The sequence below is a fragment of the Ursus arctos genome, unplaced genomic scaffold (genome assembly GCF_023065955.2).
Source record: "Ursus arctos isolate Adak ecotype North America unplaced genomic scaffold, UrsArc2.0 scaffold_16, whole genome shotgun sequence".
Classification (NCBI taxonomy): Eukaryota; Metazoa; Chordata; class Mammalia; order Carnivora; family Ursidae; genus Ursus; species Ursus arctos.
Genome location: NW_026622830.1, coordinates 34,282,938 through 34,297,386, shown reverse-complemented (window position 1 = coordinate 34,297,386; position 14,449 = coordinate 34,282,938). Strand labels below are relative to the sequence as shown.

Genomic DNA, 14,449 nt, shown 5'->3' with positions numbered 1-14,449 from the left:
ACTCAGTGTGGTCAGAGGACCATTGGCAACATCACCTGGGGGCTTGTTTAGCTTGTAGAATCTGAGGCACCTGGACAGATGCAGCGACTCTGAATTTGCATTTTAATCCTAAGCCACATTGAAGTTTGAGAAGCACGGGTCCAGGTGGTAGCAAGGCGGTTAGCGGAAGGATCTGCCTCTCAGCCCCGCCTCCTCCCCCTCTTTGCTCTCCTCTTTAGCAAAGCTCAGCCCCGCATTGGTCCTGCGCAAAATTTCTGCGAACCCCGAGTGTGTGCGGAGGGGGCGTGCAGGAGCTGCCCCGGCGCGGGGCTAGGGCAACTGGTTGACTGGATTGGCAAGGGGCCGCTTTCTCCGGCTCGGAGCTCCGCAGAGCGGAGACACTCCCCCCGACCCTCCCCTCCCTCCCCCCCGCAGCTGCTCCTGCCTGCCTCCCGCCGGCTGCCGCGAAAACCCGGAACAGCTGCGTGCGCTCGTGGAAAGTCCTCCTGGGGGCGAAGCCGGGCAGCTGGGCATGCTCAGTAGCTGGGGAAGGCTTGGGTGGAGAGTAGAAAGCCGCGGCTCTGCCTCCCACCCCCTCCCTCTGGCCCCCGCCCCCCTTGCCCCTACCCAGCCCGTAGTAGTTGCCCGGCGTGCGCCCGCAGAGACCGGGAACATGGCGCTCCGAGCCATGTAGCCGCCGCCGAGGAGAAGCAGAGGAGGCGCCGCCGCTGCGCTGACAGCCAGCCCCAGGTAGGCAGGCGCGCCTTGGCTGGGCTGCCTCGGTGGGTAGCGGCGCGGGGAGGGGCGCTTGCGGGGATGCGCATGGCTGGGACCCCGGGCATCTCGCTTCGCCGGCAGAGGATGCGAAGCGGACATCTGACAGCGCGCGATTGTGCATCGCCTCGGGGATGCCAGAGGCTGGGGACAGGCGGGCTGCAGGGCAGGGATCCGGGGAGCGCCCCCACCCCCCATGCGCTGCCATCCAGCCTGGGCTCTCTACGGGTCAAATAAAGGATAGTTCCTTTCTGCCGGGCGAGAGGGCGCGGGGGAGACCCCCGAATACCAGTTCTGGGAGTGCGCTGGTCCCCCGGACCGCTAGCAAGCCCCGCACCGGTTCTTTGTGTATACAGCCGCGCACGCCCAGGGGGGTGCCAGGGTGCCTGTTTCTCCCCAGGAGTGTTGCACATATTGCCAGGGCAGGATTTCCGTATGGTTTTTGTCTCTTGGCAGGTGTGGACTGGAAGATGTAATAGCTGAGCCTTTAATGGGGCTGTGTGTTCCTTTGTTACTTGCCTCGGTGTGTGTGTGTGTGTGTGTGTATGTGTGTGCGCGCGCGTGGTGGGTTGTAATGGAAAGAGAGAACTTCTGCTCGTGGGCACGGGTGTGGGCAGAGCGTGGAAGAGGATCTCGGTTCCAAACTCTTGTCAAAATCGCTTGTGATGTCGGCCTCCTGGAGGGTAAACTTGAGAAGTCTAGAGATCATCTGTGCCCGGTTGGAGGAGAAGTGTGTTTGCCCTTCTCGAACCCATGTGTGTGTAGCTGGAGGTCTGAACATGGGACACGAGTTAATTCAACATTAGATATCAGTTAAGGGAATTTGAAGCATTGGGGCTGCCTGTGGTGGTCTTTTTTTTTTTTTTTTTTTTTGAGGTCAAATTAATAAATAGAAGTTGGCAGTAAGCCAGGGGAAAGTGCCATCCTTAATAGCTGGTGACAGCTTGGGAGGCTAAATACACTTTTGGGGAAATTAGGAAACCTGTCTTTGCAAAGGGTTCTACCAAGAAATAGCCATCGGGTCTTAGGTAACTCACAAAATTTCTCAGCATGCCCCTTTTCTCTTCTGGGGTTTGGTGGTATGTAGACACAATCTCTTTTACCTGAGTCCAGATGGACAAGACACTCTTGGAAAGCCCCTCCTACACTAGAATTCTATGAAACTGGCACTCCAGAATAACAGCTCTGCCACCTTATATTTCTATATGTTATATTCAGCAGCACAACTCACTGAGTTAGGGAAGGAAGGTAAATTTAGAATACGCTTTTATTTTTTGCTCTATGATTTAAAGGATGGACATCTGTGACTATGAAGTTTAGAGACACTTTCCTCCGTACTTACAGTATTTATTCTTATGGTCTCCTTAGGTGGCAAGAATGAGTCAGTATCATCAAAATGAAATGGGGAGTGCTTGAGGAAAATGCATTTAAGTAAATTAAAGCTATAAATGTCCAATCTGATGGTAATACCTTGACTTGGAATACATGTGTGCAAAGCATGAAACACTGCTACTGGAAGCAATAGGGTTGATGGCAAGTTTATTGATAGTATTGGTCTTAGAATAAGATTTTTGTGTTCCTCTGGGAAGGGGTAAAGATTGATTATACTAGGTGCCTGCAACTGGGTATTTTGTTAATAAATGTGAGTTTTAATTGCAGGCATTGAAAACACAGTTTGGCAGCTTCTCTCCTTTGTCAGAGTTTGCTTCAATGCTGCAGGTGTGAGAGGCAGGTGTTCCGGGGCGTGGTATCATCTTGGTGATGAGACAGCTGAGTTTGGGCTCTGACTCCTCCGTTCTTAGCTTTGTGATCTTGGGCAAGCTATTTAACTTTGCGGAGCCTCAGCTTCCTCCCCTGTAAAACAATCCTGAGAATAGAGAGACTTACCTAAATGGGTAGGTGTGTAGATTACTCATAATATAAACCACCAGGAAAATGGTGGTGACCATTAGAAGAGGAAGGGAAACGGATATTTATTTAACCTATACTGTGTGCCCCATGTTAATGCCAGTCAGCCCCAAACAAGTGATCGAATTCTCCAGCTGTTAGTTTCCTAGGGATGGCATAAGAAATCGTCAAAAACCAGGTAGCTCAAAGCAAAATTTATTCTTTCACTGTTCTGGAGGCTGGAACTCCATAATCACGGTGTAGACAGCCCATGATCCCGTTGAAGCCTCTTGGGGAGGATCCTTTCTTGCCCCTTTCCAGCCTGTGGTGGCCCCAGGCATTCCTTGGTTTGTGGCAACATAGCTCCAATTCCTGCCTCCATATTCACATGGCAAAGTTCCCCCTTCTTATAAGGACAACATTCAGACTGAATTTAGGGTCCATTGTAATTCAGTATGACCTCGTCTAGATTATATCTGCAAAGATCCTGTTTCCAAATAAGGTCACATTTATAGGCATGAATTTTGGGTTAGGCATGAATTTTGGGAGGACACTATACAGCCCAGTATGTCAGCATGCCTGTGATCTGTGTTTAATGAGATGATTATTTCAGCATATTAATAGAAGGTAGAGTATTATGGGTTTGGAAAAGACTTTCAAGGTTATTTAGTCCAGCTAACATATTTGACGTTTCCCAACCATGGTAAGGAAGAGCAGCATTTAGAGGTACTAGGCAAATATCACTTATTGAGAAATCCAGCTGATCTAGGATCTCAGTCTCCTCTAGGTGACCTACCTGACACACCTTATCCCAATGGGGTTTGTCAGTGTTGCCTCCTCTCTGTTTGCTACCCCACCGACACAATGCAAATGAACAACAGAAAATCAAACTGAACAAGAAAAATGACAAGAGCACCAAAAACACCCAGATCTTAACACCTTTCTAATCTTTCTTCTCTTGGTAAATAGCACCACTGTCCATGGTGTTGCTTTAGCCAGAGACTTTGAATGTCGTCTTTGACACCTTCATTCCCTGTGGCCTCTATATCCCAAATCATCATAAAGTTACATAAATGTTGTCTTCTACATATATCTCTTGATAGATTCTTCTTTCTCTTCCTACCACCACACCATCAAACCTCAAGTCATCATCTCTCTCCTGGATCACTAGCATAACTTTCTAGCAAGGCCTATGTCTCCTTGCTTGGCTCCTCCAATCATTCTTCTAGAACAGATAGGATCATGTCAGTTCCTTGCATAAAAGGCATTCACATACTTGGGATGGGTTCCAGAGACTGTCTGAGCCTTGGGTGCTTAGCCTTATCTTGGGCGTCCCGTCTTGCTGCCGCTAACATTGACCTCCTGTCTGTTGAATATCCCAAGCACTTCCCCTCTACTTAGCCAGTACAAACTGTACTTATCCTTTGGGCCTCCTTGGTCTCTCTTCCCCGGCAGCCCCATTCTCCTTTTCACCCTTCTAATTTTCTTCCATGGCATTTACCTAAATTTGCAATTTCCTATTTATTTGTTTGGCTATTTATTTAATGTCTGTAAACTCTTAATGGCCATTTGTTTTGTGTCTTGCATGTAGAAGATGCTCAATATTGGTGAATGAGTGAAGGAATGAATACTCTTATAGCATTTTCCTGTGCCAACTTAAAGATCTGATTTTTTAGAAACTTTTTTTTTTTTTTTTGCTAGTATAAAAAGAGCAATTGAGAAACTCATTCTGATTTCAAAAGAGGAGTATTCTTGGCTTTAACAAATGCATCTTCTAAGAATTGGTTTTAAGCAAGCAGTTAAGAATTGAGTCAAAATATTTCCTAGCAACCGACGTTTTTGTAAAAACACATCCGTCAGTCCACAAACATTTCACAAATACCTATTGAACATTTATATTTGCCATGATCGGCCTTAGGGGGACAATGGAGAGCTAGACTTTTAGTCTTCTGGAGATTAATAATAAATAATAATGTGTAGTGATAACATTTATTGAGCTTCTGTTCTATGCCAGCTTCTCCTCAGTCCCTATCCCTACTCTTTACTAGAGATAGTCCTCCAGGCTTTCCCAGTGACACAGAACCCAAATCAGATGCACGATAAATACTTTATGAATTAATAATTAGTAGATACTATTATCCTGATCTTTGAAAATAGGAAACCTAGGCTTATCTGTGGAAAAAGGAATCTGTTCATATACAGAAGAGCATGCAATTGCTTTTTGAATATATCCAGGTGGGCCCTGTTCTACTTTAAAATCATCTTGCCTATTGTCTCTGGGGTTAAAATAAGAGACAATTGCTTTTTATACAAGAATTAAGTTCCTGGTGTGTTTCTTTGTCTTCTACAGTTGTCAAAATTCTTAATCAGCTGCTGTATTGTTTTTATTTGTCCTATTTAACCCAAGTAAGAAGTGACTGAATGTCTCTTTCAGATCACTTCTGGGTAGTTTTGAAAAGCAAGACTGAGTACCCTGGAGAAAAGAATGTGATTCAATGCAGGAATACAAACTTACATTTTGGATTTCTAGGATGGCCTCAATTTCATGTAATCTTATTTCATGAAAAGTGCTTTTTTAAAAAAATAATGCATAATTTTAAGTATAACTTTTCACCTAAGTAACAAAAAATCAGACACTGTGTCTTGATTTTGTTTAAAAGTGATAGATCTACAACGGAGTCAACTAAAACCTGAAGAAACTAATTAAGAGCTATTTCAGTAAGATGGTTAGTTATAAAATTCATGTTTAAAAATCAGTGGCTACCCCAAAATGCCAGTATTCACCAACGACAGAATACAATAGAAAAGGATTTTGTTCATAAATCTGCAGAAATATAAATTGAAGAAAAATAGGAAATGTATGTGAAATACTTAGGAATAATAAGAAACATCTAAAGACTTGTTTAGAAAGCTGTAAAATTTTACTCAAACACATAAAATAAGAAATGAACAAATGAAAACATACTATTCTTAGGGTAAAAAGATATTATGAAAGAGTTACTTTTCCACAATCAATCATACAGTTTTATTGCTTTGGGATTTGGGGAAACTTGACGAGATGATTCTAACATCAATCCACAAGAATTACTACAGGACTACAGTCAAGAAGATTTTACTAAAGTATATATGTGGCAGCGGGTTGCTCTTACAGAAATAAAAATCTGGTCATTGAACAACATCGTAAACGGGTAGGTCTGGTGGAAGAATTGATAGCTAACTCACTGGAATAGAGTAGCCTGGAAACAGACTCAGGTAGTTTTGTGAAACAGAAGTGTGATGGATACAGCATTCTGAAACAGTGAGAAGTCTTAGACGAAACTAAGGCACTACACCAAGGAGGCAGAAAACCTTCAACTAAGAACCTCTGTTCACACGATTCACTAGACTAAATTCCAGCTATACTGGAAAGTTGATCTGCTAGCTGAGAAGCAAAGCTAGAAGAAAATATTTAACAATTAATGCCAAGAATGGCAGAGCAAAAGATAGCTTTGAATAGATTTTAAACTTTCGTATGCAAAAATATACAGTTTAAAGCAGAAAATAATCATGGAGAAAAATACTGACAGCAAGCATGACGGAACAGTTAATAGAATAATTGCACTGAAGAACTCTTGCATATCCGTAAGTAGAAAATAACTCCCCAATAGAATTGTCCAATTATCTGAAGAAATGATTTGAAAGAATGAAATAAAAAGGCTAATTCACGTATTTAATAAATATTCCTACTGTTAACCACAGAAATGCAAATTAAAACAAAAATGAGATGCTATGTTTCATGTATTGAGCAAGCAATATTTATATATATATTTATATAAATTTTATATATAATATTATATTTAAATATATAAATACTGGGTGCCAGGAGGGATGCAATGAGAAGGACATTTTCATTACTGCTGGTGGGAGAATTACATGATACAACCTTCCTGGAGGACAGTTTTAAAAGCTTTTGACAAATATTTTCAAAGTTCAAATTATTTGACACAATCATTTCTCTGGCTTTTAATTTTAATTTGAGTCTCTGCTGAGGAATTAGATGCAGGCAAAAACAATAAAAAAAATTACCCTTTAAAACTAAAAATTGGGGGGCTCGTTAAAGGTATTTTAAGGTCCCAAAATAATAGACAATTATGGAGATATTAAAAGTGATCATTGCAAAGATGTAATGATGTGGAACAGCTTCAGTTTTAAGTGGAAATAAACCAGTGCACAATGATAATGTGTTTTGTGAAATGGAAATATCCTATAGGTACATAAAATGTGCAACAAAAACAAAGTTAGGCCATGTCTTGATGGTAGAAATATGGCTTTGTTTTTATCTTTTTTATACCTTTCTGAATTAAAAAAAAAATTTAGTCAATAGCATTGTCTTATGAATCAGAAAAAAACCCATTATTTTACAAATATCGTAGTGGTACACATTCAGGTTATAATTATTCATTTATGTAACACACATTCATTGATTATCTCTGTGTCAGGAGCTCTGCCAAGTGTATCAGCAATGACTCTTAGTGTGCATGCAAATGAAAGAAACTGTCTAACTTGAGCAAAAAGAATTTACTAGAAGGTTATCAGATAGCTAAGAGAATTGCCAGGATTGGGGCAGGGGGGTGGTGTGCATGCACAGCAAAAAAAGGAAAAACAAAAACCAAAAAAACAGGCTTGGAAGCAAACCAGAACCTAGTCAGCTCCAGGCTCTAGATATCAGGTGCTCACAGAAGCAGGCTCCAGCCAAGAACAGGCTGCTGGTGGTTAAACCTGGGCTCGGGGTTCCCCCTTCCCCCACTCGGCCCCCTGGGCATCGGGGAAGGGAGGGTACCTAAATTAGCAGGGCCGCTGCCCTTTCACTAATGAAAAAACAAGAAAGATGGGTGATAAACAACCAAAACCAAACCAACACAAAAAGAATTAAAATGCCCATTACCCCAGGACTTGTAGGTCAGCGGGGTTGAATAGCAGCCCCTCTCCTCCGCAGAGAACATCTGAGATGTAGAATCACGACTACCACAGGTTCATGATACTGTGTGCGTGGTGGCCCCTCACCCATAGATGCTGTTTTCTCCTGGAGTCAGCAGGGACATGTCCTGAAGGGCGGGCTTTTCAGACTTGATCTTTGCGTAGGGGCAGGATTTTTGAGGGGAGGTCCCATTCTCAGGTGAAATAAGAACCAATGGGAAGGATTATCCAAAACAGAAGAAGAGGTATAGTTTGGAAATGGGTGGGGGGGGCCAGCACAAGTCGAAGCCTGTTTTTGTTCTGACTTCTATTTAGCAAGTCCTGTGGTAATGTTTGAGCTTGGTCCACCACGGATACCGTGGTCTCGGTTCAAATAGCGTGGTATATGATACCAAACGTCCATAGGTATTCTTCCCACAGTTCTTGTCATAAATAGGAAATGTCTGTGGCTATCCAGGTAATTTAATGCTGAGGTTCATGTTGCTTTTATAATTACTTATGAACTTTTCCCTGAGGAAAGACTTGCAAATGGAAGGGAAAAAGAGGAAATTGTTCTTCAGTTGCACTAAAAACAGGACTGAGAAAATCTTAAATTACCAGGAAGGGCCCCCACCCTGGACACTGCCCTGCAAAGAGCTCAGCTGCTCTGTCCCCCAACCCCTGTGCACCTGCACAGCCACGCCCCCCTGTAATCAAAGAGCCCATGTGCCCCTTATGCCCCCTTTGTGCTCTGCTGTGCATACCCAGGTCTTGGACTTTCCTGCTCAAAAGGTTCCTGGGCCCAAGTGTGGTTGAGGAAAAACTGTTGGTGGGAAGTGTAGCTGGAGCTCGGACAGGTGGATATTCTAGTCCACACACAGGTGCTGGAGGTTAGGGTAGAAAGAGCAAGGGGGCAGGGCAGGAGGCTGGTTCTCCTTACTTGGCTGGGTTCTGGAATTCAAGAAATCTGAATTTAAACCTAGCTTCTGGGTTGTTATGAAGGCATATTTGTCACGCTAGGTAGATAAAACATATTTAACAGTTTTTAGCTTGATTTATCATATTTAAATGTATAATAATTAAGACACCATTTGTGCTTTTGCCCCCTCAAATGTTAGGCTTGGACTTGCTCGTTAAGTCTTTTAGAAAGGTGATACTCAGTTGTTCTCACACTCACACACACACACACACACACCCGCAATTAGTTACTTGTGCAACAATACAGATCAGAAGAAAAGTGGATGGCACTCCTGCGATTATAGCTAACATATTGAACAAGATGCATTAAATCCTCATCCGAGCATTTTACCTGTATATCTTAATTAATCTTCATGAGAGCTCTATAAAATAGGTCATTCAAGGCAAACTACCATGCGGTTAGATGGGGTAATGAAGAGAAGTCAAACTCTGGCTCATCGAAATCCGATGTCAGTAGATAAGAAAAGTTTTGTTTGGAGTCCTTGAACCTTCAATAATGTATAAATCACTGGATTAATCAACCCACTCTGACTCTCCAATCCTCTGATTCAGCATTTCTGTTCATGCAAATTTCCCCATGAAAAGGGAAAGTAAATGCATTGATGGCCTTGCTGTGTTCAGTATTATGATTAAGTGAATGATCAAAAGCAAAAATCAATATCTGGTTGCTTGTATAAGAAACACATTTGATTTACATTTTAAAACAGCTGTCAGGGCATTCCCTTTGCCAGTTTTCAAGGGAATTGCTACTTATGTCATTGGTGATGAAGGTAAATTAGCAGTGAAGAGTACCTTTATTTTTCCTATAAAGCACTGGTTCATAACCCTAAGCCTCCATTTCCCCACTGTCCAACCGAATCAAGAGAACTTTATCCAAGCATCGGTTCCATCACTCTTGTAACAAGTTATAGAAGGAGGAAAGGAGGCTGGGCATGAGCTCAGTCACTCACACCTTCATTCCTAAATATAAATTCTATGATAGAGTCAACAATTGTTAGCTTCACTTTTCAAATTCAAGGTTGACATACTATTTAAGAAACTCTTTAGCTGTTTTCTGGATGGAACTTGACCCCTTTGCTTCTAAGGATGGTCATTTGAGTCACGCAAATAGATGTTTGTATAGCACACTGATTTTCAAACTAAGTTGTTCTTAACCTTCAACTGGGTTGCCCACCTACCTAATTTAGTTGCACTGCAATTTACTGACCCAGGGAAAGAACTTCCTAGCAACAAAGACTAGAAAACTTCATTTGTTTAAAAGATTCTTCCCCCAAAGTAGAGACAGTTGCTACGTGGGTCTGATTTAATCTCTAAAAATATAAACAGTGATGGGGGGGGGGTTGTTGTTAAAGGAAAAAAAGTCTTAAACTGAGTGTAGAGTTTTCTTTCTTGTTTAGGTTTCAGAGACGTGGAAACAAATAAAAAAAGGAAATTTCCAATAGTATTTGAGTAACAGCCATTCATGACTTGAGTTAAATAGTAGTTTGTTTTACCCACTCATATCCAAGGAGTCCCTAAATCTAATCAATTTTCTCGCATATGCCCTTCCCTGTCCCCACTGCCCCTTCCCATAGCATCTCTCCATTAGACCTTGTGTCAGTCTCTTTATCTGTTCTGTCTTCATTCCTACCTCAAAAGGAACATCAGATCATCTGATTATCACCATCCCATTGAAAACTTCCTACCCAGCTACTGCTCCCCCACCCTTTCCCCATCCCCCGCCTCAAAATCTTCTCCCACCTGGTTTTGGGTTGCCCCTCTCAAAGTAGTCCTCACACTGTTTTGTAGATGTTTTCTTACTTGGTTCCCTTCTTGTCCTAGACTGAGAACTCTTCTGAAGCAGGTAACTTGTCTCTTGGTGTCTGTATCCCCAGCACCGAGCTTTATGCGTACGAATGTCAGGTCTTTAATAATTATTTGTGGGAGGAAACAATGTTTGTAGGTAAATGCACGTTACCTAGGCTAAAAAATGAGTCTAGGTGCAAAAGGGTAATGCATGGTTTAAAATTCTGGAATGGGACCTATCAACGGTCTAATCCATTTCCTTAGTATTAGCATGGAACTTCTTTTTTTCCTCCTACTTTCTATAAATGAAAAACATGTGGAAGGAAAGATTAATACTCTTGTTTCTGGTTAGAGACAAGTTCTAATATTAGATACGGGTATAAAGTAGACGCTCTAAATACATTGAAAAGAAAGTAAGGAAGCAAATGATAAGCGAAGAGCCAGATTTCCAGGAATAGAGCAAATAAACTGAGCTTCTTAAAAAACATTAAGAATAATTATTTGATTACTAGATGCAACTTACACTTCTCTGATGTCTCATACCTGGTATGAATATGCGTGGTCAATGATGCTTGAATAGTGGTTGGTATTTTATATGGAAAGCTGGGGTTTTAGTCACTTCTGCTCTGGTCTTTGGTACCACATGTTTCCATAGTAACAGATGCACTAGAAAATGAGAAAAACCAGGAAGGCTTGGGAGGGAAATGAATCAAAGTACGTGGTTCGAGTAAGGGGTTCCCCAGTGTGGGACCGGGGTCTCATCAGGCTTCTGGTCACAGATATTTGTGGCAGGATGCCCAGAGAAGATTCTAGGGTGATAACTGGAAGGGATTTTAAAGAAGGTATATGGATTCACGGTGACAGCAATTACTATGTTGACTTCAGCTTGGATTCCTGCGGAGGGTACCTGCATTGCTATGCCAGCGGTCTACACTGGCTGAAAGAAACACTCAACACCCAGAGCCCACTAACAACTAGGAATCAGGGAACAACGACTGGAGACCTTTCCTATATGTGAAATAGAGTTGAGCTGTCCTTTTAAAGCTGGAAAGTGTGGGAGAACACTGTGAATTAGGTACTAAACATTTGACAGTGCCGTTTTAGAGCACAGTCTTTTTTTTTCTTTTTTTAATGATTTTTTATCATGTTAGTCACCATACAGTACATCCCCGGTTTCCGATATAAAGTTCGATGATTCATTAGTTGCGTATAACACCCAGTGCACCATGCAATACGTGCCCTCCTTACTACCCATCACTGGTCTATCCCATTCCCCCACCCCCCTCCCCTCTGAGGCCCTCAGTTTGTTTCTCATAGTAGAGCACAGTCTTGTGGCCTAGATATGTTCTGTTTGGCACACATAGTGTGAAATTTCCCCTAAAAATTCAGGTTTCTTCTCCTAAAAACAAACAACCCCCCCCAAAAAAAACCAAACCAAACAACAACACCCATATATACACAAATACAAAATCTGGCAGTACTGTGTTTTCTTGTGGCACCATCCACTGGGGTGGAGTACCAGCTCCTCCATCACAGACAGGTAATGGAGTCTTCGCTTTGTCACAGTTTCCATCACTCCCTGGGGGATCCCATCAGGCCATTTTAATTGTTTATGTTGCTCTCTTGTCGCTTGAAGCCTTTTGAATTTGTCATCTTTGGATTATAGGAGAGGATTGCTTTATGGTTTTGAGTCACTATTATACAATGTTCCTTCTTAATCTCATTTCCTGAAAATATAAGCCTATTTGTTTAATAATTTAAATATAAGGCAAATGAGATTTCAGAAAGATACATTTTTACAATCCCATTCTAGGGGGGAAAATATGGAGTTAAGCCTTAATATTTGGTGGGAATATTTGCATAGCTGGGCTTCAGCAACTCAACTTCAATATTTTTTGCAATATGGCTAAATTATTAAAAACTTCCTCATGTGTTCTGTGTGAACTGGACCAAAATAGAAAAGGAAATCCTATGGTCCCGAGCTTGCTGGAGGTAGGGATTACGAAAACTCAGAAGGATGCTATCGTATTTCATATGATACTATCATCTGGAAAATATAAAACATTCAGAATGCAAATATGCCCACAGAAGTGAAGTAGAACCTTATAAATGATATGCACTCCATAGAATAGCTGGAAGAATCTCAAAATCAATATTGGAATCACCCAGAGCGACTGAGAATAATGATATCACTGTACCTTACTAAAAAGTAATGAAAAACAAATGAGATAGAAAATTCCAGAGTTGTCCCTAGAGTTACTATTTGCTTGAGATAGGAGAGAGAAGACTTTAGAAAGTGGCTTCTCAGTTCGTTTCAGAAATCAACTTGATTTTAAACACAGAGCGCGGCCGGCCTGTTGAAAGGGGTTTTCATTCCTAGGTAAACCAGGGTGTGCAAGGACTGTCGATGTCACTATAAAACAAAAACCTTTGGTTCCAAGTTAATCACTTAACTGGTAGGATTAAAATGAACAAAGATAACTGGATCTTTGAGGGTGGTGCCTGCTTGCTTCTGCTTTTTTTTTTTTTTTTTTTTTACAGGCTAGATAAAAAGGATTAAAGGATAAAAATTTAAAAATAGGATAAAAATAGATATTACAGTGACCATTCCTAACCAGTCATTTGTTTATTCAACAGACATGCATTCAATACTGCTGTGTTCACTGGGGTGGTGCTTCAATAACATAGATGAAAGTCCCTCTTCTGCAGGGAGAGACTGTAAATAAATTAAGAAACACTAATGTTGGAAGGTGATTGGTGCTTTGAAAAAATAGAGTGGGATAAAGGGGTTAGGAAATGGGTGGGGTGGTGGCACGAAAGGGTGCGGTTTTAAATAGGGGGGTCAGGATAGGCCTTGTTGGGAAGGTGATGTTGAGGGAGAGGAGGGAACTACCCGTGTAGATCTATCTTGTGATGCATGTGGGAGAATGTCCCCGCAGAGAGAGCCCAGTGCGCAGGCCCCAGGGTACAATGCCTGGCGTTCGTGGGAGGAAGTGCAGGGAGGCCAGTGTGGCTGGAACAAAGTGAAGGAGGGGTCAGAGCCAGCAAGGCACCTTAGCCTTTTCTCCGAGCAAGATGGGGAGCCACTGGAGAGATTGGAGCCGTTGACAGGATCTGACCTATTTTGCCAGGAGTCTCTTTGGCTTCCCTGTTGAGAAGGGGAAAGTATGAAAGTGGGGAGACTGATCAGGGAAACACTGTGATAAATCATGGAAGAGAGGCAGGGAGGGAGGGAAGCAGGCAGGCAGGGAGAGAGGGAGGCAGGGAGAGAAGAGGTGGTGGTTTGACTAGACTTAGAGCCATGATAGTGGTGAGTCGTGACCCAATTCTTACATATTTTGAAGGTAGTGTTTCCTCAGGATTGGGTATGGGTTATGAGAGAAAGAGAGGAGTCAAGGATGACTCCAAGGTTTTTGACCTGAGGACCTAGAAGAATGAAGTTGCCTTCACCTAAGGAAGGGAGGACCGTGGGAGAAGGAGGTTTCTGCGGGTACATTAGGAGGTTAGTTTAAACAATGGGCGTCTACTACTGGTGGAGTAGGTGAGTCTGGGGTTAAGAAGAAAAGTCTGGGCTGGAGGTAGAGATGATGACCTCACCAAAGCAAGCGAGTTTAGATACAGAAGGAATCCAAGGGCTGAATCCTAGAAAGTTCCCCAATTAAAAGTTTGGGTAGAAGAGGTGGATCAGCCAGCCGAGCCAGCTACTCTAGGGTCTATCCAATCATATATATGGTGGTTGACTGGCTGCACTTTGGGATGATGGGGCTGAATGGGTCACATGACCCCGATCCTCAGCTGGCTACCCTCAGCCTGTTCCTATGCACCTGAGCAGGGATCCAAGAGAAAAGGGACGCACACAGGCATCTTAAGGCCCAGACTGGGAGAAGGTACATGGTCACTGTAGACACATTCTCTTGGTCAAAGCAGGTTTCAAGGCCAGCCCAGGTTTAAGGGGTAGGGAAGTGGACTCTACTTAAAGAAAAGTTGCTGCACAGTCACATTGCAAAGGCTGTGGACACAAGTGGAGGTTGGGGCCATTTTGCAGTGTATTCCAATTTGCATAGGATTGGCCTCTTGAAAAATTCCAAAATTTTTCATTTGGAAATAGAAT

General features: G+C 42.5%; 1 protein-coding gene across 1 annotated transcript in view; it reads left to right on the top strand.

Annotated features, from left to right (window-relative positions):
• Positions 1–520: 520 nt before the first annotated feature.
• The window catches only part of PAK5 (p21 (RAC1) activated kinase 5), a 279,244-nt gene continuing 265,315 nt past the window's right edge, over positions 521–14,449 (top strand). Inside the window, exon 1 of the mRNA XM_026502893.3 lies at positions 521–729. The gene's annotated coding sequence lies outside the window, so the exon portion shown is untranslated. The remainder of the gene's footprint in view (positions 730–14,449) is intronic.